The sequence below is a fragment of the Ictidomys tridecemlineatus genome, unplaced genomic scaffold, assembly GCF_052094955.1.
Source record: "Ictidomys tridecemlineatus isolate mIctTri1 unplaced genomic scaffold, mIctTri1.hap1 Scaffold_50, whole genome shotgun sequence".
Lineage (NCBI taxonomy): Eukaryota > Metazoa > Chordata > Mammalia > Rodentia > Sciuridae > Ictidomys > Ictidomys tridecemlineatus.
The window spans coordinates 1286518-1310713 of record NW_027523264.1 but is presented as its reverse complement, the minus strand read 5'-3'; the positions used below and the strand labels follow the sequence as shown (position 1 = coordinate 1310713).

Sequence of the window (24196 nt, the reverse complement as noted above, 5' to 3'; positions counted from 1 at the left end):
CAGCACCACATAAAAATAAATACATAAAATAAAGGTACTGTGTCCAACTACAACTAAAAAAATACAAACTTTAGCTGGATATATGGTTTAGTAGCCAAGTGCCCTTGAGTTCAATACCCAATACCAAAAACAAAACAAAACAAAACAAAAAACAGAAAATGTTCTAAACCCTCAAGCTCTGGGAATAAAGCTTATTGAGCATTTGCAAATGTCCTCAGGATCACAATTCAGTGGTTTTCTTTTTGTGTGCAAGTGTCTCCATTGTCTGCTACACTCATGAGCAGTAGTTCAAAAAAGGGATTTAAAAGCACACATGTCTGTTAATTCCCAGAAAATAATTAGAGCACACTCTCTGTGGCTACTTGAGTAACTGAACTCTCCAATTTTTCTATCAGTGATTTAGTGCACAAGTCAAAATGTGGACACTTGTTTAATGAGCAGAGCTTTTAGAATAGTTTTGTCAATTAACTAAAAGATTACAAAGAGTCAAGAATCTATAGAAAAGGAAAAATGTGTTTACACTGTTGGTGAAAATGTATGTTTAGTAAAGTAATTTTTAAAAATAGTACAAAGAATTAACAATTAAAAACACAATGAACATATAATACAGCAAAATTAATTCTGTTTATAAATTTAAGGAATAAGAATCAGTGTCAAAAAACTACTACATGCCCATTTTCTTTTTTTTATTATTGTTGGTCGTTCAAAACATTACACAGTTCTTAATACATCATATTTCACAGTTTGATTCAAGCAGGTTATGAACTCCCAACTTTACCCCGTATACAATAAGAGAGATAAATAGGGAGCCTACATCCTGGGAACAAATCTTTAATTCACACACTTCAGATAGAGCCCTAATAACCAGAATATACAAAGAACTCAAAAAATTAGACAATAAGATAACAAATAACCCAATCAATAAATGGGCCAAGGACCTGAATAGACACTTCTCAGAGGAGGACATACAATCAATCAATAAGTACATGAAGAAATGCTCACCATCGCTAGCAGTCAGAGAAATGCAAATCAAAACTACCTTAAGATACCATCTCACTCCAGTAAGATTGGCAGCCATTAGGAAGTCAAACAACAATAAGTGCTGGAGAGGATGCAGGGAAAAGGGCACTCTTGTTCATTGCCGGTGGGACTGCAAATTGGTGCAGCCAATTTGGAAAGCAGTATGGAGATTTCTTGGAAAGCTGGGAATGGAACCACCATTTTCTTTTTAACTGTATTGTCAATAGTCAAGGAAAAATAAATAAATTTTTCTATGTCTGTGGAAAACAAAGAGAGAACAGGAACAAGCACTGTTACAAAGAGTCAATGATTTTTCTCATTTTTCTTCTCATATAAAATGCTCCAAACAAGAAAAAAAAGTCATAAACAGTGCCATCTCGTGCTGGAGAAACAAAGTTACAAAATACTGTGTCTATTTGAAGTATGAGAAATAAATCATTATGTTTTGGAGAAACAAAGAGATGAAAATATAGGAACACATTCTAAGACCTCAGGGGAAAAATTTAAAAAAAGAGTAAGGCATTCTGAATTTGAGGTCTTGCTTCTCAAGAATCTAGAAAGCTCAGAGGGAAATTTAATTTGGTCTTGTATATACCAGCACTACTTTTATACAGAAAATCACTCATGGATTTGGGATTCTCCCCTGATGAACATCATAACACAATCTGGGAAGATGCCAGCCTACCAGCACAAACCTGTCCACATAGGCTTCTGTCCATTACTGGAGACACCCTGAATAGATAGGACACAATGTCCGGCATTCCAGCTAGTAACAAAATTTATACCAATATAAGCCTTCACACTCAAGTTTTCAGTCACAATTTTTGTTTTCAAATCTAAAGCATTCATCCAACTAATTTTTAAGAACCACATAGCAGATGATCAACTCTTACATAAGTAATAAAAGAGTCACCCTCCAATGATTTAATTGAGCATTAAAAACATACAATGTAGTCTCTTAGGAAATGTCCAACAAGAAGTTGGATGTGCAGCTCAGTGGTACAGTGCTTGCCTACCATGGACCAGGCCCTTGCACTATAAATAAACAAACAAATAAATAAACAAACAAATAAAAGTCCTAATCACTTTGTTTGCTCTTACTCTTTTTCCTTTATTTTTACAAATTCCTCATATTTGTATTTATGATTACTTTGAAAATATCCTCATAAAAAACAATTTTACCACATGGTAAGTATGAAGAGAAAAAAAACAAAATTAAGACTGCAAAAGACTCAAGAAAATTTAACCACCCTTTTCTTGATAAAGTCCAAAGTCCAAAGATTTTGATGGTAACCTTAGAAGACACACATACCTACAAGCTAGAAAAGTAGAAAATGTTACCCTAATCTTGACCAAGTCACATTCACTCAATGCAACAGATGATAGAAAAAGAAGCCAACAAAAGGTGAAAAAATCTAAAACAGTAAGCTCTGGGAGTAAAACTTGCTGATCATATGCAAATTTTCCCTAGATCACAAACCACTGGTTTGTGATATCAGCCAATCTCAAAAATTTAAAAAAAGAGTTGTCAGAAAAATTGTCTCAGTAGAAAAGCTATTTTCATACAAATTACTGTTCTTAGTTCCCAATAATAAAAATGTATCCCCATTCAATTCATAAAAAGAAAAATTTTACAGCAGAACTTACCATAATTAACTCTCAGCAAAGAGAGCATCTCAGTATGCAGCATGAAGGGAATAATTCCTAAAAGAACACCACATAGTTCACATCACAGAGGCTCTGGTATTAATAGAAGAATCACAATTCACTTATATATCATCAGAATTTAAAATCAGCCTGATCAATTTGTTGCTGACACTCAAAATGTCAGTGAATTATGACTTCCAGTAGCTTTGTTCAATGCTTTATTAACTATCATTTAATACTGACCACATTATCATGATGGGAATTTTATCAAAAACAACTTGCTCTACATTGATATATTGTATAAAATTTAAGTTGCAATAAAATATGATTTTCAACTTCTCTACTTGTTGGAATAAAATAACTAGAAATTAGACAATTACAATTATGCATAAACTTAAGTACAAGATTTTCAGTGTGAGTTACTGTGTATGGACTCATATACAAGTGATGGATGGATCATGCTACATTTAAAGGCTCTAAGAAAGAATAATTCTTGACATTTTCTCAAATATGATGGCTTCTGATATTCCTTAGCATGTGGCCACAAATGTTTTTATTCTGTGTTGATGGAGCCATCAAAACAAAAATGACAGAGAAGTCCCTCCCATATAAAAGCTGATGAGCTATCCTCAAAACCAACAGGATCTAGGACCAATATAAAAGGATATTAAGGACCCTACAATAAGCTTATTTTTCCAAACATTACTTGAAATATTGATAAAAAAATCATTGCACAGAAGAAGTGAGGTCAGTCTCTGCAGAACAGAACAGAAAGTAAAACAGCCACAAAAGTGAGTTGGGGACAGGATATTAAAGGATATAAAAGAGAGAATCATGAAATAAAATTAGATAGCACCAAATACACATAATTATCTAATATTCATAAACCAAGGATGTAAGTTTATCTGAGAGAATCAAATTCAGATGAAGAACACAGGACTGAGGCACACACAGAGGGATTTAGCTGTGTTTTCTTTTTACTAAACTCTATTAATATTTTATACAACTGCAGAGTGCTGAATCACCTCAATTTCTACTTTTTTATCTTCTAAATGTTATCACAACCTTTCATCTACAATGCATGTGGCATACTGAATTTACCCTCACACTTATGCAATTCGAACTTATCTTTTTTTCTCTATAAATGTATATTTATGTGCACATACTTTTGCCCACATTTCCAAGATTATACTCTGGAAATTTATCTGATATCACCTCCCTGAAATGCATTTTTGTAATTTTAGGTCAATAAATTTAAATATTCCAGTCTGTATATTTGGGAAAAATGGGACATTGCAATCACCTACCAATTTAACTAATTATGCACTACTATTAAAGACAAATCTTAATGCCTCCAGAAAATTAATTCTCATTTACCTGCTCATACATGGTGCTTTAGACAGTCTCAAAACCTACAGTGGTAATTTGCCTCAACCTCACCATTGAAGCTTCTAGATTACATTCCAGGTTGGACACTGGTGCTACACTTTCACTGAAAGTGATTCTTTGATCATGGCTATTGTCCTTTCACTGCCTCCTACATGCTTGGAAATATGCAAATTGAATGGAATGTTTAGAATCAGAAGTTTCAACACACTTAACATAGATCTATGCTATTAAAGGTTACACCTACTCTCTTTAAGGAAAGAACAAGACACTTCCTCAAGCCCTACACACACACACATAATAATAATAATAATAATAATAATAATAATAATAATAATAATAATAATAATAAATAATCCCCAGGAAGGAAAAGAATAATCATTCATTAAATTGATTTTTAAAAATATTTTAGTTAGTCATACATAACTTTAATAGAAAACAGTGATATAAATGCAATTTCAATTCCTACACTTGTGTCTGATTACTTTAAAGACAATATAAAATGCTGGCTGCAGGGCTGGGGTTGTGGCTCAGTCGTAGATGACCTGCCTAGCACATGTGAGGCACTAGGTTGTATCCTTCGCACCTCACAAATAAATAAATAATTTTTAAAAAACTTGAGTGCAGTGCAGTATGCCTGTAATCCCAGTGGCTTGAGAGGCAGAGGCAGGAGGATCACAAGTTGAAAGCCAGGCTTAGCAACTTAGGCTCTAAGAAATTCATCCAACCCTAGCTCTAAATAAAATTATTTATAAAGGGCTTGAGATGTGGCTCAGTAGCAAATCATTACTGGGTTCAATGTGTGATACTGTAAGGGTCCAGCGAAACGTCGGAGTAAGAGACCACAAGAGACTGTCTTATGCAAAAGCAGAAGGGTGGGTTTATTTGGAGACCAGCATGCTGGGGCTCCCTCTATAGCAAAGAGAGAGAGAGCCCTGAGAACCACTTGAGCAGAGCTTATATACTTTCCATGGAGAGGGCAGGGAGGGAAGTTCATTGATGGGTCAGGGTGAGTGGGCAGTTTGCCTGTAACCGAGTGAGGGAGTGCATCCTGCAGTTTGGCAGTTGGGGACAGCACATCCTGGGAACAAGATTAGCAAAGAGTTCACAGTTGGGGACAACACATCCTGGGAACAAGATTTTAACAGTGTTTTGTTAAGCATATAGAAAAACAGAGTGACAAGTACCTATTTTATTAACCTTTCATTTTCCACTTTTTCTTCTGGTTACTTTTAATCATAAAAGTGATCATTGGGGGGTGTCACCTTCTGTGTCTGCTAGTGGGGTATATTGTTGTCTGATTACCATAAGTTTGATTTGTCCAATTTGGGATTGGAGAAAGGAAATTACACGATTGAGCAAACAGGGTCCTAGAGTTAGCAACAATATAAGAATTATTAGAGGGCCGGCCAGGGCTGATAAAAGTGTAGTTAACCAGGGGGATTGTGTGAACCAAGACTCGTACCACCCTTTTTGGGCATCTCTCTCTCTCTCTGACGCTCTTCAAGGCGTTTTTTTAGTTTACTCATAGATTCTCTTACAACTCCAGTATGGTCGGCATAAAAACAACATTTTTCCCTCAATGCAGCACAAAGGCCCTTTTTTCTCATGAAGAGGAGGTCCAACCCTCGCCTGTTCTGTAAAACAACTTCAGAGAGAGAGGTTAAAGATTCCTGCAAAGCTGTGATGGAGGTTTCTAATATCTTTAAGTTTTGGTCCATTGCTGTTTCTAATTGGGTCATTTGTCGTGTCCCATGGACCAGGGCAGTGGTTCCTGTGCCCACCCCTGCAGCAATTCCCATTTCTAATAAGATGGCTAAAGCGAGGGATACAGGTTCCCCGTGAAACCGGGTTGTATGCCCCCCTATTTGATCTTTAAATGAACCTGCGTCATGATAGAGCATTCTGGGAAACATCTGCACCATTACATAATTAATCACATCTGTTGACCATTTTATGAAAACATAAATAATGTTTAAGTATATAGAATTATACTGTTGTAGGGATGGATAAGGCAAGGCACCTAAGATAGCACTGAAGACAGGGAAACAGTTCTATTTGGCTGCAACCGGATTCAGAGGGCATTGCTTCCGCTGTAATCAATTAATCCCCTGAACCCCAAGTTTAGGCAGCTTTAGAACTCCGTACTCAGCATGTAAGGGAAAGGGCTCAGAAGTTCACAGTCTGCAGAAGTTCACAAAAAGCAGTTTTTGTTTCTGTTATTTTTTTTTTCTCTGTTCTGGGCAAGTTAACTTTTTAAGGACACCTGGGAGGGGGAGAATTTTTTTTTTTTTCCTTGCCAGCTGTTACCATGGCGCCCAGTTGATAACTTTTTTATCTTAGAAATGTAGCCATCTCTGTGAAGCCTCAGCTCAAGGCCAGAGGCCCTGTTCACATATTTTGTGAAAAACTAGTAAGGGGGTGTCTAGCTTAGGAGTGCTGATTTTTTTAGCCAGTGGCCAAGTAGAACAGGGCAACATGAAAAGAGGAAGTTTATCTATACTGAACTCTTTTATAGGGACTCTTTTGCTGAAAGTCCTAAAGTCAGCCATAGTGAAGACTTCTGGAGAAGGTCAGTTAAGACTTTTCTGTGGGCCTGGTACAGAGGGGGAGGACAGGGAAGGCGGTGCTGAGAGCAGCTCCGTGGATCTGAGAATGAGGAAGGAGAGATGTAGAAGAATAATGGGAAAGGGGTTTGGGATTTTCTTAGCAATAAAAACTTGAGTAGTAGAACAGGTAGAGCAGAGGGGAAGACTGGAGTGAGTATCCCAAAAAGCCTGTGAGGGACTTTAAATTTTTAGTAACCTGTTTTCAGTGATGACAAAGCAACTTTAAAGGCCATTTTCATTACATTTTGGATAGTCCTGGTGGGTCCCGGTGTGGGCACTGAGAGGAGAAGAGAGGAGTGAATGGGTGGAGAGATACCTCAGTACCTGTTACTTCAGCAAGGGGGCAATGGTCTGAGAACTGGTGGAGGTTTGGGTTCCATCAGGTAGCCCCTGTATGTTTACATCCTTATGACTTACAGAAGAAGTCGGATTTTCCCCCATACAGCCATGACTGTTTGTGGCTTTGATAGTCTTTACCGCTGTAGGTGTTATAAGTAGCACCTGGTATGGTCCTTTCCAGCAGGGTTCTAGGGATGACACCTGATGTCGTCTTACATAGATGAAGTTTCCCACTTGATATCGGTGTGGAGTCCCTTCATCCCCAGGTTGGTAGGCAGTGGTCAGCTGTTTCCACGGGTATCACTGAGTTTTTTTTTTAAAAGCTTTAAGTCTGTCAAGCAAGAGGGTGTGAAAGGAATTGTTAGGTCTTAGAGTTGGGGTCAGGTCCCTTATTGGAGGAGGGGCATCATAGAGAATTTCATAGGGGGTTAGGTTACACAAAGAAACAGAGGGAGTATTTCTTGCATGAAACAATGCATAAGGCAGGAGCATAGTCCAATCTTTTATGCCGGTCTCTAAGCTTAATTTTGTCAAGGTCTCTTTAATGGTTCTATTCATTTTTTCTACCTGTCCTGAGCTCTGGGGTCTATAAGCGCAATGCAACTTCCAATTAATCCCCAGGGTCCTGGCTAACCCCTGACTTACCTGGGCCATGAACGCCGGTCCATTATCGGACCCTATTACCTTAGGCAGGCCGTATCTTGGAAAAATATCTTCCAGGATCTTCTTGACCACCATTTCTTTCTTTTTTTTTTGTGGGGAAGGCTTCAATCCATCCTGAAAATGTATCTACAAAGATTAGGAGATATTTAAGTCCATACCTTGCTGGCTTAATTTCAGTAAAGTCCACTTCCCAAAATTGTCCTGGTCTGGTCCCTCTAAGGCGTCTTCCTACAGGAAGCTTGGAGGGGTATGCATTAACCAATTGACAGGCCCGACAGGCTTTTGTTACTTGTTCAGCTATTTTCTTTCGCTGTGAGCCAGTTAGTGGAAAACTCTGTTCCTGATCCTTTAGGAATGCCTGCAGTTTCTTTGAACCAAGGTGAGTGAGTTGGTGTACATTTTTAACGTAGTGTAGGGCTTTCTGAAATTGCAAGTTGGGTTCAGTGTTGTCAAGGAGTTCAGTGTCAGTGTCCTCAGATGTTAAGTTGTCGGGGTGCTCCGACGTAGTTAAATCTCCTGACTTATGTTCCCCCATATGGAAAGTGTTAACATGGTTACTCTGTTTAGGGCTGTCAATTTAGCCTCTTTATTTGTCCTCTTGTTAGATGGGGTGGTATCTGCACAATAGTTTGTTTTCTGGGCTCAGTGAGCCATTGTTTATCGCCCCTAAGGGAATAGTCCAGGAAGATTACTTCTTGCTGGCAAATTTGGGCCTTTTTGGCAGAAGCTCGGATAATAGTGCTTGGGTCCCAGACTTACAGTTTTCCTTGGAGTCTGCTGCCAGTAGCAGGTCATCCACATATTGGAGTAGGGTGACTTCAGGGTGCATGGTTCTGAAGTTGTTGAGATCTCTGTGAAGGGCTTCATTAAAGAGAGTGGGGGAGTTTTTGAACCCTTGTGGGAGTCTAGTCCAAGTTAGTTGACCGGACGTTCCGGTTTCTGGGTCTACCCATTTGAAAGCAAACAGTAATTGACTTTATTTATGCAGAGGCAAGCAAAATAAAGCATCTTTTAAGTCCAGGACAGTATACCATTTTCGCTCGGGGTTAAGGGTGCTAAGCAGATTGTACTGATTAGGTACTGTGGGGTGAATGTCCTGCACTCTGTTGTTGATCTCTCTTAAGTCTTGAACAGGGCGATAGTCCCCAGTTCCTGGCTTTTTTACTGGTAGCAGGGGAGTATTTCAGGCCGATTGGCAAGGCCTTAGGACCCCCAAGGCCAGATATTTTTGAATATGGGGCCTTATCCCATCTTTAGTTTCTTTGTTCAGAGGATATTGTTTAATATTAATTGGGGAGGCTGAGGTTTTTAACTCCACCATTATTGGAGGTTGTTTTACAGCTAGGCCTAATTTAGCAGTTTCTGCCCAGGCATCTGGGTAATCTGTTATCCATTTCTGGGATAGCTTGCCTGTTTGATCAGTCTTGGGGGGTGTGAAGAGTTGATGTTCATCTTCTACTGACATAGTTAAAGCCATGACTATAGGAGTTTTTACTGAAGGATTTAGAAATTTCATTTGGGGGCCTTCAGGGTTAAAAGTTATTCTGGCCTGGAGTTTGGTGAGCAGATCTCTGTCCATCAATGGGGCTGGGCATTCTGGGATCACTAGGAAGGAGTGATGGACTTTTCCTTTTCCCAGGTCCATGGTCCTTTTAGTTGTCCAAGCCCGATATTTACTGCCGTTAGCCCCTTGAACTAAAGACCTTTTAGTTGATAGAGGGCCCAATGGGGCCTTGAGGGCTGAGTATACTGCCCCTATGTCCACTTCAAAGTTTACTGGGGTCCCCTCCACTTCAAAAGTTACCCTGAGCTCGGGGAGGGGATCCGAGCCCCGACTTTTCTAATCATCCTCCAGAGTTAGAATGGCTGACTGGCGTGGCTGTTTCTTTCTAGGGCAGTCTTTGGCCCAGTGTCCTTTTTCTTTACAGTAGGCACATTGATCTGAGGCCAGATGTGGCTTCTGGCGTGGACCCAGGTATCTCTTTCTGTCTCCCTGTCTCTTAACTTCTGGCCTATTTGTTGTTGTGACCAGGACCTTAGTCAATGCCTCAGTCTGTCTTTTGCTTCTTTCATCCTCCCTTTGCTCCCTTTCTTTCTCCCTTTCTTTCTCCCTTTCTTCCCTTTCTTTCTCCCTCCTTTGTTCCTTCTCTTCCTCAGTTTCTCTTTTATAGTATACCTTCTCAGCTTCTCTGACTAAATCTCTCAAAGTCATATCTTGCAATCCATCTAAGCATTGTAACTTTTTTTAATATCCAGGGCAGCTTGCCCAATAAAGGCCATCATGACAGATGCCTTTTGATCCTCTGCCTGAGGATCAAAAGGAGTATATCTCCTATGTGCCTCCATAATTCTCTCCAGAAACATAGAGGGTGATTCATTAGGCCCCTGAATAATCTCTCTTACCTTGGTCAAATTAGTTGGCCATCTAGCGGCTGCTGGGAGACCCGCTATTAGAGCCCGGCAATAAGTGGACAGATGCTCCCTACCTTTAAAGGTGTTGGGGTCCCAGTTGGGTCGGTTTAAGGAGAAGTCAGCTTCGATTATGTTGGGAAGTTGTGTCGGTCGCCCATCTGGTCCGAGGATATTTTCTCTTGCTTCCAGGAGGATTCTCTTTCGTTCCTCTGTCGTGAAGAGAGTGCCTAAGAGTTGTTGGCAGTCATCCCAAGTAGGCTGGTGTGAAAACATCAATGACTCAATCAGACCTGTGAGCCGGGTGGGGTCCTCGGAAAAAGGGGGATTGTTATTTTTTCAATTATATAGATCTGAAGAGGAGAAAGGCCAATACTGGTAGGCTTGCATTTCTCCACCATGGCCATCCTCTATCATTGGCCCATAAGGACGGAGGGGAAGTATCACGGGGGCTTCAGGGTTTTTAATCATTCGCTGCCGGCGAGTTCCTTTAGCCGGGCCAGCTTCCTTCAGGGGAGGAGGGGCTATGTGTGCCGTGGGGGGGTCATCTGTAGGGCACTGAGCTGGCTTAACCTCCTGTGGTGGAGAAGCTGAGTCAGCAGCAGGGGAATCTCTTAGAGGGTGTTGGGGGTTGGGGAATGAAGGCAGGGGATAAGGAAAGGGAGGAGAGTCCAGCAGAGTCAAATCTTGAGACTCAGGGAGAACAAAGGGTGGAGGAGGAGGTTTGAGAGATAGAATCGTAGGGGGAGGGGTAGGAGCAGGAACAGGGACAAGAAAAGCCTTCACCCAGGGAGGAGGAGATTCACAAAGGTCCTGCCAAGTTAAGATATATGGCTGTTGATCTGGATGGCTATGTGGCCCCGGCTGAAAAACAATATCTCTAATTTTTCGAATTAGTGGGGAGTAGAAAGATCCTTCTGGAGGCCATCCAATTCCAAAGGCAGGCCATTCTGAGGCACAAAGAGTCTGCCAGGTCCGACGTTTTACTGAAAAAGAAAGATTCTGAGCCCTTATGCGGACTTCAGCCCAGTGATCAAGGGTCAGGGACAGAGGCGTGGAATGACTCTGTCCCATAATGAAAGTTACTTGAACAAAGACAGGGACAATACAAATGACAAATGTGACACTAACACGGACACACAATGAACACACAATGAACAGTAAACGTGTAACACAAATCCAGAGGCAAAGATTAAAAACAGACAGTGAATTCAACCTGAGAGAAAGAATAGTTGCCGGCAAAACCAGACGGGTTGGCAGCAGAATACAGATGAGGGCACCTCCGTCCCTCCCAGATGGGGGCACCTCCGTCCCCCTCAGAGTCTCCCAAAGCGTCCCTTGAGGAGACGTGGTCTGTGGCTTCAGGGACACGTCTATCCACCACCGCCAGGGAGAACTTACGCTCTCCGCTGACAATTACACTCTGCCAACCCAAAACCAGAAAACCAGAAGACAGATGAGGGCACCTCCGTCCCTCCCAGATGGGGGCACCTCCGTCCCCCCCAGAAGCTCTGAGAGCTTTCGCTCTTCTCTGAGCCAAAAACCAGAAGCCAGAAACCAGAAGCCAGACAATCACAAAGGAAAAACAAGGAGGAGAAGAAGAAGGAGATAAGGCGCCATACTTACCCCCCTAAAGGAGTCTTGTTGAGGTCTCCCTGTCCGGCGATGCGCAGTTCCCGGCCAACGCACCACATGTAAGGGTCCAGCGAAACGTCGGAGTAAGAGACCACAAGAGACTGTCTTATGCAAAAGCAGAAGGGTGGGTTTATTTGGAGACCAGCATGCTGGGGCTCCCTCTATAGCAAAGAGAGAGAGAGCCCTGAGAACCGCTTGAGCAGAGCTTATATACTTTCCATGGAGAGGGCAGGGAGGGAAGTTCATTGATGGGTCAGGGTGAGTGGGCAGTTTGCCTGTAACCGAGTGAGGGAGTGCATCCTGCAGTTTGGCAGTTGGGGACAGCACATCCTGGGAACAAGATTAGCAAAGAGTTCACAGTTGGGGACAACACATCCTGGGAACAAGATTTTAACAGTGTTTTGTTAAGCATATAGAAAAACAGAGTGACAAGTACCTATTTTATTAACCTTTCAATACCAAAAATTCAATCAATAAATAAATACAAATCAGAAAGAGGGAAAGAAAGAGAGAGCATAAAACAACAGAGAAGTTAAACAGTAGCACTATTAGTGACACTGTCAGTGTCAAGGATGTAAACAATTTAAAAGCAGTAGTGGGCAAGTGTATGGAAAACTTATCTAGGTTTATTAACTTCTGCTTTGAACAGTTACTCTCCTGCTCTCCAACATATAAATAGAAAACAAGATTCTTATTTTAATATATGTATGGTAATAAAATGCATTTCTATATAGCTTTTTGTTGACAAGGATGTCCACTTTGTGCAAGATTGAGTTAAACCTAGATAACAGATTCTTGAGCTGTTTGAAATGATGTGTTTTTATCAAATCTTCATAAACCAAGATTAAGATCTGATATAAAGCAGGCCTGGCCAAGGAGAAAAACATTCAAATGACAAGTAAATATATGGATAAACACATAAATTAATGTTATAGAAGTTAACATTCAGTATATATATATATATATATATATATATATATATATATATATATATACTGAACACAACACACACACACAATAACAGTAAAGCAAAAGTGAATAAAAAATTTAACAAATAAAAAATAAAAGAACAGATGAAAGTGTACAAAGATTTTATGTGACTGGAATTGTCAAATGTTGATTGTGACCACACAAATTTGTAAAGCTACTTGGAAATGGTTTTATACTACCTACTGAAACATACTCTGTGAATTATCAATTCCACACCAAGGTGGGAAGAAAAAAACACATAACCCATTCACCTGACTCTTTCTCTTGGGAACTGTGCCAGAGTTACCGTCTTTTTTCTCCCTCCAAAAAAACTATCCCTTACCCTCATGCTATCATTAATCCACCATTAGACTTTTTATATTTTTTAATATTTTTTAGAAATTTATTGGTTGCTCAAAACATTACAGTGATCTTGACACATCATATATCATACATTTGTTTTAAATGGGGTATGAATTTTTATTATTCCCCCATGTACAGACTGCAGAATCACGTTGACTATACAGCTACGTTTATACATACTGCCAAACAAGTGTCTGTTGTATTCTTCTGCCCTTTCTGTCCCCTTCCTATCCCCCTCCCCTCCCCTCCCCTCCCCTCCCTCTACCCCAACTACCACAAGAGCCTGTCCAGTGACACCTCAGCAGCATCCTCACGTGGAAAATGGGAGCAGAAAGCATGCCTGCCATCCAGTAGGATGAGGGTGCCATGGATCTATGAGAGGCTTCAGGCTGAGTGGCCTGCAGCAGGAGGCCAGAGGCATCTTTGTGCTGGTTACTAAGTCTTTTTCATACTGTTAAATGGGTCCTGGGAAAGTGTGGCAATTGTCTTGGCCTGTGGCCCATGCCATCTGTGACTCACAATCCATCCTGAGCTGTGTGCCTCCTTATTTCCTTGGGCTTCATGCACAGCACTTAATCCCAAGCAGTTCTTAAGTGTCAGGGGACATTGGAAACAGTGAGTGGGAGAAGGTGCTTGGCAGCTTTGAGGATATCTGAGTCCTGGTCACAGGCTTCCTTAGCGGTCCCTACCCATGGCACACAGGGACCACTGTACTAACCCACTGAGAAGTTTAGAGTTCTTGTCACCTGTGCACCTTATTAAAAAAGCCAATATTGACTGGGGATGTGGCTCAAGCGGTAGCACGCTCGCCTGGCATGCATGCGGCCCAGGTTCGATCCTCAGCACCACATACAAAGATGTTGTGTCTGTCGAGAACTAAAAAATAAATATTAAAAAATTCTCTCTCTCTCTCTCTCTCTCTCTCTCTCTCTCTCTCTGTCTCTCTCTCTCCTTTCTCACTCTCTCTTTAAAAAAAAAGCCAATAGGATCCAGAAAAGGGGACAGCAGGGTCAGGGCGAGACTTGTGAGGGTCTCCAGTGGACGCCATCTCTCCTGGCCGAGGTTTCTCAGGAAATGCCAAGAATCATTAGAGTTTTTAAATCTGAACTCTTGAGCAGGTCATGCTTTCCCTCTTTCCTTCACAGCACTTTTTTCTCTACCCCTATCTATTCCACCATTACTTTTTCATGAATACTCACTACTACATACTCAGCATCTATCAATCTCACATCCTGACCCATCCCTGTTCTGCCTTGTCCATGGATCATTTTAAGATACCCTCCACTCAGATATCAATAGTCCAGAGTAAAGTCAGGTTAGAGTGTTATATATGCAGGTTTTTAGAAGTCATTTATATAACAATAAGCCTATAAAAAGTGGGAAGTATTTAAAGCTAAGGTTAAAAAGAAAATCTATAGACTGCACTGTTAAACTGAAGTGTCTAAAATTCATTAATCTCAATAATTTGGAAAAAGAAATTATATTAAAAGGAGAGTAAAAAAACATAATACATAAAAGTGACAAATTTGAAGACACACAAAGTGTATATATCAAAAGAGTGTCATATATTGGTGCTTTCAAAAGACAAATTAGTTTGAAACAAATGTGGTTGATGTGAGATATAGTAGTCATTTATTAATTATATATAATGGTAATATATACGAATATGTACAAAATGCATTTCATATAATTATACACTGCAAGAAATGAACTCTACAGTGATTTTTTAAAAAATTTTGCTAACAACAGTATAAACACTTTCGTCTAGGTTTTTGTATTACCAAATGTCAGAATACATTTTATACTTTATAAAGTTTATCACTGACCAACAGACCTTATTTTCAGTTTTTAAAAGGAGTAGTATTTATTTCCATTTAGAACATGATGTCATCATTTAATTTTTATTTATTTTTAAATTATATGGCAGCAGAATGCATTACAATTCTTAATACACATATAGAGCATAATTTTTCATTTTTCTGGTTTTATACAAAATATATTCACATCAATTCACTTCTTTATACATGTACTTTGGATAATAATGTCCATCATATTCCACCATCATTTCTAACCCCATGAAACCTCCCCTCTCCTCCCAACCCCCAACAGGTAATTTTGATGCACATTGCTGTATGTTATGAAGTTATAGAAAAGAGTATATACCTTATAATAATATGAACAAATAAATTTTTGTAACTAAGACATAGCTTAATAATAATAATAATAATAATAGTAATAAACAACTTGCCATTTAGACAACAATAAAGTATATATCTGGCACTACTGTGTGGAAATAGAAAAATGATATCTTTTCCAAAAACAAAAACAAAAGCGAAAACAAAACAAAACAAAAAACCCACAAAGGGGTATTTGTGGGGAAAAATGGTATTCTGTGCTTTCTTAATATCAAGTATAAATTATTTTTAGAAGTAACATATATTTCAATATAAAAATGAAATAGAAGCAGGTGCATTGGCACACACCTCTAATCCCATTGGATTGGGAGGCTAAGGCAAGATAACCTTGAGTTCAAAATCAGCCTCAGATATTTAGCAAGGCCCGAAGCAACTATGTGTGACCTAGTCTCTGTGTGTCCCTGATTTAAATTTCCAGTAAGAAACGATGACAATAACAACAAAAACAATACATAGTATTGATGAGGACACAAAACAAATTCTCATGAACTAAAGATGGAGTAGAAATTGCTGTTATTTATTTGTGAAAACTGTTTATACATATATGTAAACATATATTTGTATGTTTTCACAGTATGTACATATATATGTGTATGTACAAGTAAATGTATACATGTTTATACGAATATATTTTTTTTCTTATTCATATTCGTAAGCAGAATAAATACCCATCAAAGATCCTTCTAATCTGCAGAACCTGTAAATAGTTATGTGATAACGCAAGCAGGCATATTGTTCAAAATAGAATTAAAGTTGTTCTTCAGCATATTTTTATATTTTGAGGTAGAGATGATGTGGGGCTTAAATATAATCCCAAAGATTTAGTAATAAGGAAGAGAGTCACAGAAGAGTAAGGTGCACAGTGACACAATATGTGAGAGTCTACTGGCCATTGCAGACTTATCTTTTAGGGAATCAAAGGGAACACAAGCCTGTCAACATCTCGAATTCACCCCAGTAAGACCCATTTTAAATGTCTCACCTTTAAAGCATCCAAATAATAAATATATATTTTTAACGAGTTTGTGTTATTCTATTTAATATCAATAAACAAATATGCACAAATAAATTTAATCCTGTTGTAATGTATGCAAGTATACACTTGGAGAAAATAAAATTTTGAATATGTAGATTATATAAATATAAGTAAATACAAAATACTTGATCACCATTCTGCTAAATGAAACAAAAAAGACGTTTAACATCTTCAAAGGGAATAGGAATACTGCACTAAAGTTTAAATAAGTGAGTTAAATTGGGTAAAATATATCAAGCTCCTAAATATAAGTTTTTGGATATAAGTTTTTGGATATTTTTTATTATTCTTTTTGGGAAGAATTATGTAACTTCCAACTATGATAAATTTTGATGTTAAGATAATGCTCAAAAAGAATTAGCACTTACAAGCATGATGATTTTTATCATAAATGAGGGATTGGGAAGAAAAGGGGGGTAGAAAAGGGAGAATTCCAGAGAACTGAAAGAGACAATGGGTTCTGGAACCATCTGTCAGAATATAAATAGTTGCTACTATGGCAGCAGCAGATTTAAGTCAAGGGAATCAGGCATTTGGATGATTCACTGCTGCATCAGCTCCTGTCATTTGAATTTTACTTTTGCTCATTATCTTTATTAGGTAAAGACACTGAAAATCATGTCATTTATGCAAAGCAATTATCAAGAGAAAAATACAAAACCTGCACATAATATTTTAGAGATCAGTAAACGACAAACACAAAAAATATGCAAATATAACAACATTTTAATTTGGGCATATTTTGGAATTTTAGAAATAATAAAAAGTGACTATGAGATTTGCAACATAGAATTGGATTGCTTTAATAGCTGACTTCCTTTAAATTAACATAATATGATATATGCTTTAAAAATGATCAAACATTATGTCAATTATCAGCTCATTTTCTTCCATATTAATTTTTCCTCATTATTCTTTCATAAGTTGATCTTTATGCTATGGGTCACATAAGCCAGTAAATATTTCTTGTTGAGCATCTTTCTGTGCCTATCTGACAAGTTCATCTCTAGAATCATCATGATTTCAAAGCTAGGCTTCTTATAGGAAGAGCCTATATAAAAATTACTGCACTAATGTGAAAGATTAGTAAGTGTTAAGTAATGATAGATAGAAAAAAGAAAAAGATGACTGGACAATGAGATAGATGTACAGACACTGAATACAAAAGTAAAAATTGAGTGGCCAAGAGACAGCCAGATAGATGAATATGATATCATATGGTATCCTAAAATTTAAAATATAATCAAATGAATTAGGGAAAATATGTATCCTTCACCAGTCTACAACTTCTCTATCTATAAAATGATCCACAATGTTGTTTTTTCTTAAATAGTATGTAGTTGTTATGCATTTGAAAATATATTCTAAATTATCTCATTTAATCTACATATCCATTTAAGTGGCATTCTCTATCTTTTAACTTCTGTTTCAATATTTGTTTCGTACAAACTACTCCTGCACATTTTCTTTCTTGGATCCCAAAACATAGATTTGTGCCAATACTTCTAATGGCAAAGACTAGTCTGAATTGCAAGTATCTTATCAATATGGGATATAGTACATATGTGTATATATGTATAGTATATATACTATATCCCATATTTATATATAAACATACTACTCATAATGTAACTTCAAATATAGAGGATGCCACCTCTGTGATCATCAGGCCTGATCCCCAAAAGTCTAGTAAATCATATATTACCAGACTATGCCAGATATGCACAATTTTATGAAGCGTAACCAAAGACATCTATGTATGCTTCCTTTTTTTTTGTCTATTTAGTCTTGATATAAACTTACTTATACTAGAGAATCAGCTATCTTTCCAGACTTAAAACACAAAGAAATATGCATTTGTAAAATTAAAAAATAGTGCTATGTTATATAGGATGAGTATTTTTAATGCAAAATTCTAAAATCTAAAAGGGATTTAGATCATTTTGGACTTAATATTTTTAGATTAGGAATTCTCAGCTAGTAAAGTCTGAAAGTATTCCAACTTTTGAAATACTTTGATAACATCATGTCCAATAAAGGGTACTCTGTGTATCTTTCAGCAAACTGTTTATGCATCCTTAAATATCCATAGCAATCCAGTCTATGATGTCCTCTTCAGTAGCTTCCCAGAAGAGATAACAAGGTGAGCTAAGTCATTTATTTTTTTTAAATAAATGAGCACATTTTAATTAATCTCAGTATTTACAATATGCTATATTATGATTTTAAAGAAATGGAAAAGCACATACATAAATCTATACACATATAACAGAAAAAGGACCATAGTGACAAGAACAAGAACATTAAACTCACAGTAACTATTGATGATTTTATAACTCTCATCACACAAGATAAAGATCTTTAGATTTTTGTAATCAATAATTTGCATTTTGTTTACAAGAGACATAAACTTAAAGTGACACAGAAAATTTGAAAATAATCCTTTAAAGGGGACAGGCAAAAGTATATACAATAAAGGCAAAAGAACTATTTTGACATTATTAATATCAGACAAGGAAAATTCAAGGGAAAAATTAAGTGGAGCAAATGCTTGCTTTTTACAATGTTAAAAAAAAACGGTATGTTGAAAAGGCTAAGACGTGCCTTGGGGCATATCTGGAGGTCAAATGCTGCCATCAAAGTGTAATTATCTGTTGTGCACTCGCTAGAGGAAACTTAAGAATTCATTTTATGACATTCTAAATACTGAGAAAACATCAAAACCTCTATCTAGAGGCTGTTAGAAATATAGGGAAGAACTAAAATTTTTATTAGAATCTGATTCATATTTTCTAGTCAGCTATAAATATATTCAGGAAAAAAACAAAATAAAATAATTAATGGGTAAAATATTTAGTTAGCTGTATAAACAAATGAGTTACACACATTTGCCAAGATCATATCCTAATAAGATTCAATGGGGGCCTACTCATCCAAAATATTCTGACAATCTTTTACTGGAGATGATCTGACCCTAAGGCAATCAAAAATAAGCCCAATAACTAATATTTTTATTTTCCTCCAAAAATTATTATAACATTTCCATGTAATCATTAATGTATATACATAGAAGCAAATATGTATACACATGCATATGTGTGTATGCAAAGGCAGACATATACAAATATATATGTACATATGTTATACACATACATATATATTATTTTTGAGTTGTAATTTTATTTATTTATTTTTATTTATTTAAAAAATACATGAAAGCAGAATGCATTACAATTTTTATTACACATACACAACACAATTTTTCATATCTGTGGTTGTATATAAAGTATGTTGACACCAATTTGTGTCTTTATACATGTACTTTGGATAATGATGTCTATCACATTCCACCATCCTTGCTAATCCACTGCCACCTCTCTTTCCTTCTCACTCTTCTGCCCTAACTAGAATTGATATATATATTATCCATATATTGTATACACACAAAATAAATACAAATTCCAAAATCTTCAAATTTGTAATTACTACATCCATTCATACTAAGAGGAAAAGCAATTAGCCTCTCAGGAACATAATATAGATGCTTAAAGGATGTAATTGCCCAATTACTATGACCTTCTACTGACGTTTTAGATTCTTTTATTTTGCATTTTGGGGATGCTAAATACCATTTCTTTTAGAATGACACAATTATCTCCTACAAGCAAATATTATGCTATCCCAAGACCAAAATGTAAATCTTAAATTTGTAAAAATAGAGTCAAGCAAATATATAGTTTTCTAAAATACAAAAAATAACTTGTTGGCCTCATGGAAAAAGATAAAACAAAGTAAATTATTCCATTACAGTAACATTACGATTGATGCATCCTGTGTTTTCTAAGGCTGCAAAATCTCTTGGACTTCAATATAAGCAATATTCTACCTAGTCAGTGGGCTTTTCCAATTACACTCCTGAGTGAAGTTCTTCAGTCTACCTCACAATATTCATTTCCTTTCCACTGAACTGGGGGTTCAGTAATATTCCTGAAATTTTAGTTAAGAGTTCATCAAAATAACAAGATTTCATTTCAGCATAATTTTCTGAGTTAAGCCAAAACCATATTATTATTTAATGAGAGTTCACTGTATCATAAATCCACTAAATCCATTTTCTCAATTCTTTCTGCCACAGAATTTTCCAAGTGGCTATATGATGTTCTAGAGTAAAGATTTTTGTAAAAGATCATTAAAATATTAACTAACTGCATACTTTCTTTTCATAAATCCAAAATTTAGAATTAAAAACCAAATTAGAGTTTTCTGTTTGTTTAAATCAAGCTAGAAATGTTCACCATTTCTCTTCTTCCTATTTTCAGAAAATTTGAAGCAGTTTCTCTTTTGGGGACCTAAAACTTCAGAAGCAGAAGTGTTATATCTAGACACTAGTGCTATTTCTTTCCATTAGGATGATTTTGAAAACCCTTCTCTAACTCATACCAATATGGGGTTGATCAAATACCAAAAAAATCCTGAGCCCCAAACCAGTGGATTAGAATTTGCAGATTATGTCCTGAAAAGTAGATATCTCCTACTATCTAGTATGTTATACATTTCATAAGATGCCTTGAAATTGGTCCACTGAAATAGTGATAACTGTGATATAGGGTTATATACAGTCATTTTAGACATGGGCCAGAACCATTCTCTGATTTAGAGTCCATAAATCAACTTGGATTAACAGTTCCTACTTCTTGCCCTTATTTTTTCTTATATTCCATTTTACAGGGATTCTAACACAATGTGTTATGACAATATCATTGTTATTGTGGGTCCCCACCAGGGGCATGCATGATAGTCAATTTACCTGTTTTTGAGGTTTCCTGCCATATGTCAAGTAGTCCTGTGAAAAAGGGCATATCTATCACTTCTTATGGTTTATAAGATCTTTGCTTCTCACTACCTATAGACCCTTATGATTAATGTTATTTTTTCTCTGAACTATGGGGAAATATCATAATCTCTATGTTGGACTTTGGCATGCCAGTTGAGGAAAGAGTATTTCCTGCAGAAATAGGAGTGGTGCATAAATGTCAGAGTTGTTGTCAGCTTTGAAAAAGACTACATTCTAGAAAGCAGCATTTATTGCCTAAAGAATGAAGAATGTGTTGTCCTGTACTTTTAAAAATTCCAAATTATTAATTTAGCATTGCATTAAAAAATAAACCATTGTTCACACTTTTATTCATATTGCAGGCAAGATTTGCACTTGCACACTTCACAACTACAGCCAAGTAAGGACATTTGGGAGTGTTATTGCAAGCCAGGTGTTTGGTGACTTAAGGCATCGTGATGCAGCATGATATTAGTAATGACATATAACTACCCAAAATATATTACATAAGTAGGAACATCTTTTTTTGCTTCAATACAAACTAGTTTCAAAAAACTGTTTTTGTGATTAATAATAGTGCTGTGATCATTACTCTAATAAGAGAGATGAAATTAGACAGGAATTATAAAATTGACACATGAATTTGTGATTAACAATAGTGCTGACATTCTTTCATATAACGAGAGATGTGGAATTAGCTAGAAATTGTGAATGCAACTACAACAAACAGAAGGAATGGGTTTCTGGGCCTAGGATCAGGAAGAATTGGTATTGTGGCACTTTAACTGATCAGACTAAAACAATTATCTCTTCTGTACCTATTATTCTAAATCTTCATTGAGAAATAATGTCCCTCACAGAATTCCATAAGTTCTCATATTTTATTGAAATTGCTTATATCAACTGAGGAGCCATGAAAAATTCTTTGCCAAAGATGATGTATGCTTTACTGGAAGCTTTGTCCCAGGGTGTTTATTAGTTCTATAGCCTCCTTTGTCTTGTGGCTCACATATTTGCTCCTCCATGAATACTACTCCTAACTGTAGTTATTTACTCTTTTGTACACAAATCAGTGTTACTTAAGTGGCAAAATTGTTGCAAAGTTCATTTATGTTATACTTTAGTTTATGGGTTGAAAACCACTCAGACATCTTTTTTATCACTAATATTCTGAAGATGATTTAATGTATAAGCTTCCCTTTAAGAATCCAACCTACCCTCCCAAGGACTCTCTTTTATGCCTGTTACCTTGTACCTTGGCCAGAAAAACAAACAAACAAACAAACTAAGCAGCACATATATTGTTTTGCAATTGCCTGGGATACATTATAAAATGAAAGTTTCAAGTTTTAAAGTCACACTATTTTCCACCTATATTCTGAATCAATAAAGAGATAAAATAAGATAGATGAAAATAAACATTTCATAGGCCTTACTGGCATAAGCCATTGTTCATAGTTTAAAAGTTACTAACTTTTACCTCAGAATTAGAAAAAAATATTGATCCAGTATCTGGTGAATAACTGTGGACAATCTTCCAAAATGGCAGAATGCCTTGCATGACATTAAAAGGCATGTCTGTCTACTGAAGGCAAGCTGTCTCTCAAACATAAATAGAATAAGGCTGAATTGCACATATTTAGCACCATGACACATTTCATCCCTCAGGAACCTCATGCTTTCCCTTGAGGAAGACCAGTGAGTGTAAGGAGGGGTCGGCAGTATAACTATGTGATATACCTTTGAGGGATTTCACAATTTCCATTCACAGAATATCAAATATTTTATTAGAAACAATAATAACTAAGGTCATATATATTCAAAAGTGATAAAAGCATACACATCTTTCTTTATCCACAGCAAAAGGGTAAAGTACTACAATAATTATTTGAAGTTTCCCTTTAGGGCAACTTCCATCTGGGATAGCTCCATCATATACATAAGTGAAGTTGTAAAATGAGAATATATGTTGAAAAGTTTCTAAAACTAATGGACAAATAATTTGATTGTGATAAAAGAAGGTCTTAGTCAGAAAATTTTGAGGAATAAGAAAATGTGAAATATTACTTTAAATTTCACACTAAAAATAAATATGTGTTCATAAAGTATGCAGAAACATATGCCAGGAAAGAAAAAAATAAATGTGATTGTGGAAGGGAGAAGAAGAAGAAGAAGAAAAGTTAAATTATAGGTACTGTCATTCAAAAAATACTTGTATTGACTGATTCATCTACCATAAACCTATAAATATTACATCAAAGTTAGTGTCTACATCTTGTAGAGCTATGTGAAAAACTAATTAATAGGAAAAAAAGGATTTAGTCAAAATACTGAATTTTTCTGAAGGTCTGTGTACTTTCTATCAAAACTTGCTAGTGAAAACAATCATCAACACTGTAATTGTGACTCAACAAAGAATAATTACCTAGAAAATACATTAAATAGTTTTGTTCTGAAAATTCTTTTCTGTTCCAGGCAAGTTATTTTTTTCATCATGGATTGAGAATTTTACTGAATATCTTTGCAAGCTTTGCAATCCTAACAATACTATTGAAATAAATCACTGTACATTGGAGTATAATCTGCTGACTCCTCTACAATAATCCCAAGTCTCATATTCTTATGGTTGCATTACAGGATATAATTCTACAAGAATACACAGTGCAATGCTGTCATCAAATGAAACACAAAATGATTGATCATGAATCATTGGTATTGGTTAAGAAGTCATAATTCATTTTTTACTTTTCTACGTAGAATTTTAAAAAGACAATATCATACATCAGAGAAAACACAACAGCTGAGATGTCCTACACTGGAAAATTACATCATAAAATCAAAATATGTGATATCTGTATGATTATAATATTACAATAATGAAGAGGTTTCCAGGTAAATTTTTAAAGGTATTTGCAAGCATATTGTGATTATGACTTTTTTTTTCCTAAAGAAGCCATATAAGGAAAGGAAGACTAATACAGTTCCATTTGGTATAAGTTGCTTATATTTCTCATTCCTGGTCAATTGATATTTTGAACATATTTGAATGTAGAACATTATGTAATCATTTTAATTAAATATAAATTAACAC

The 24196-nt window shown here is 36.5% G+C and overlaps 2 long non-coding RNA genes across 2 annotated transcripts; both read right to left on the bottom strand.

The window, feature by feature from the left end:
* Nucleotides 1-672: 672 nt before the first annotated feature.
* LOC144373807 (uncharacterized) lies at nt 673-2945 on the bottom strand. The gene is made up of 2 exons (XR_013433360.1): nt 2668-2945; nt 673-1277 (listed from the first exon to the last, which is right to left on the bottom strand). It is a non-coding gene; the product is annotated as an uncharacterized LOC144373807 (long non-coding RNA).
* Nucleotides 2946-4910: 1965 nt separating this feature from the next.
* LOC144373805 (uncharacterized) lies at nt 4911-12157 on the bottom strand. Its single transcript, XR_013433358.1, has 2 exons — nt 11700-12157; nt 4911-10334 (listed from the first exon to the last, which is right to left on the bottom strand). It is a non-coding gene; the product is annotated as an uncharacterized LOC144373805 (long non-coding RNA).
* Nucleotides 12158-24196: the final 12039 nt, after the last annotated feature.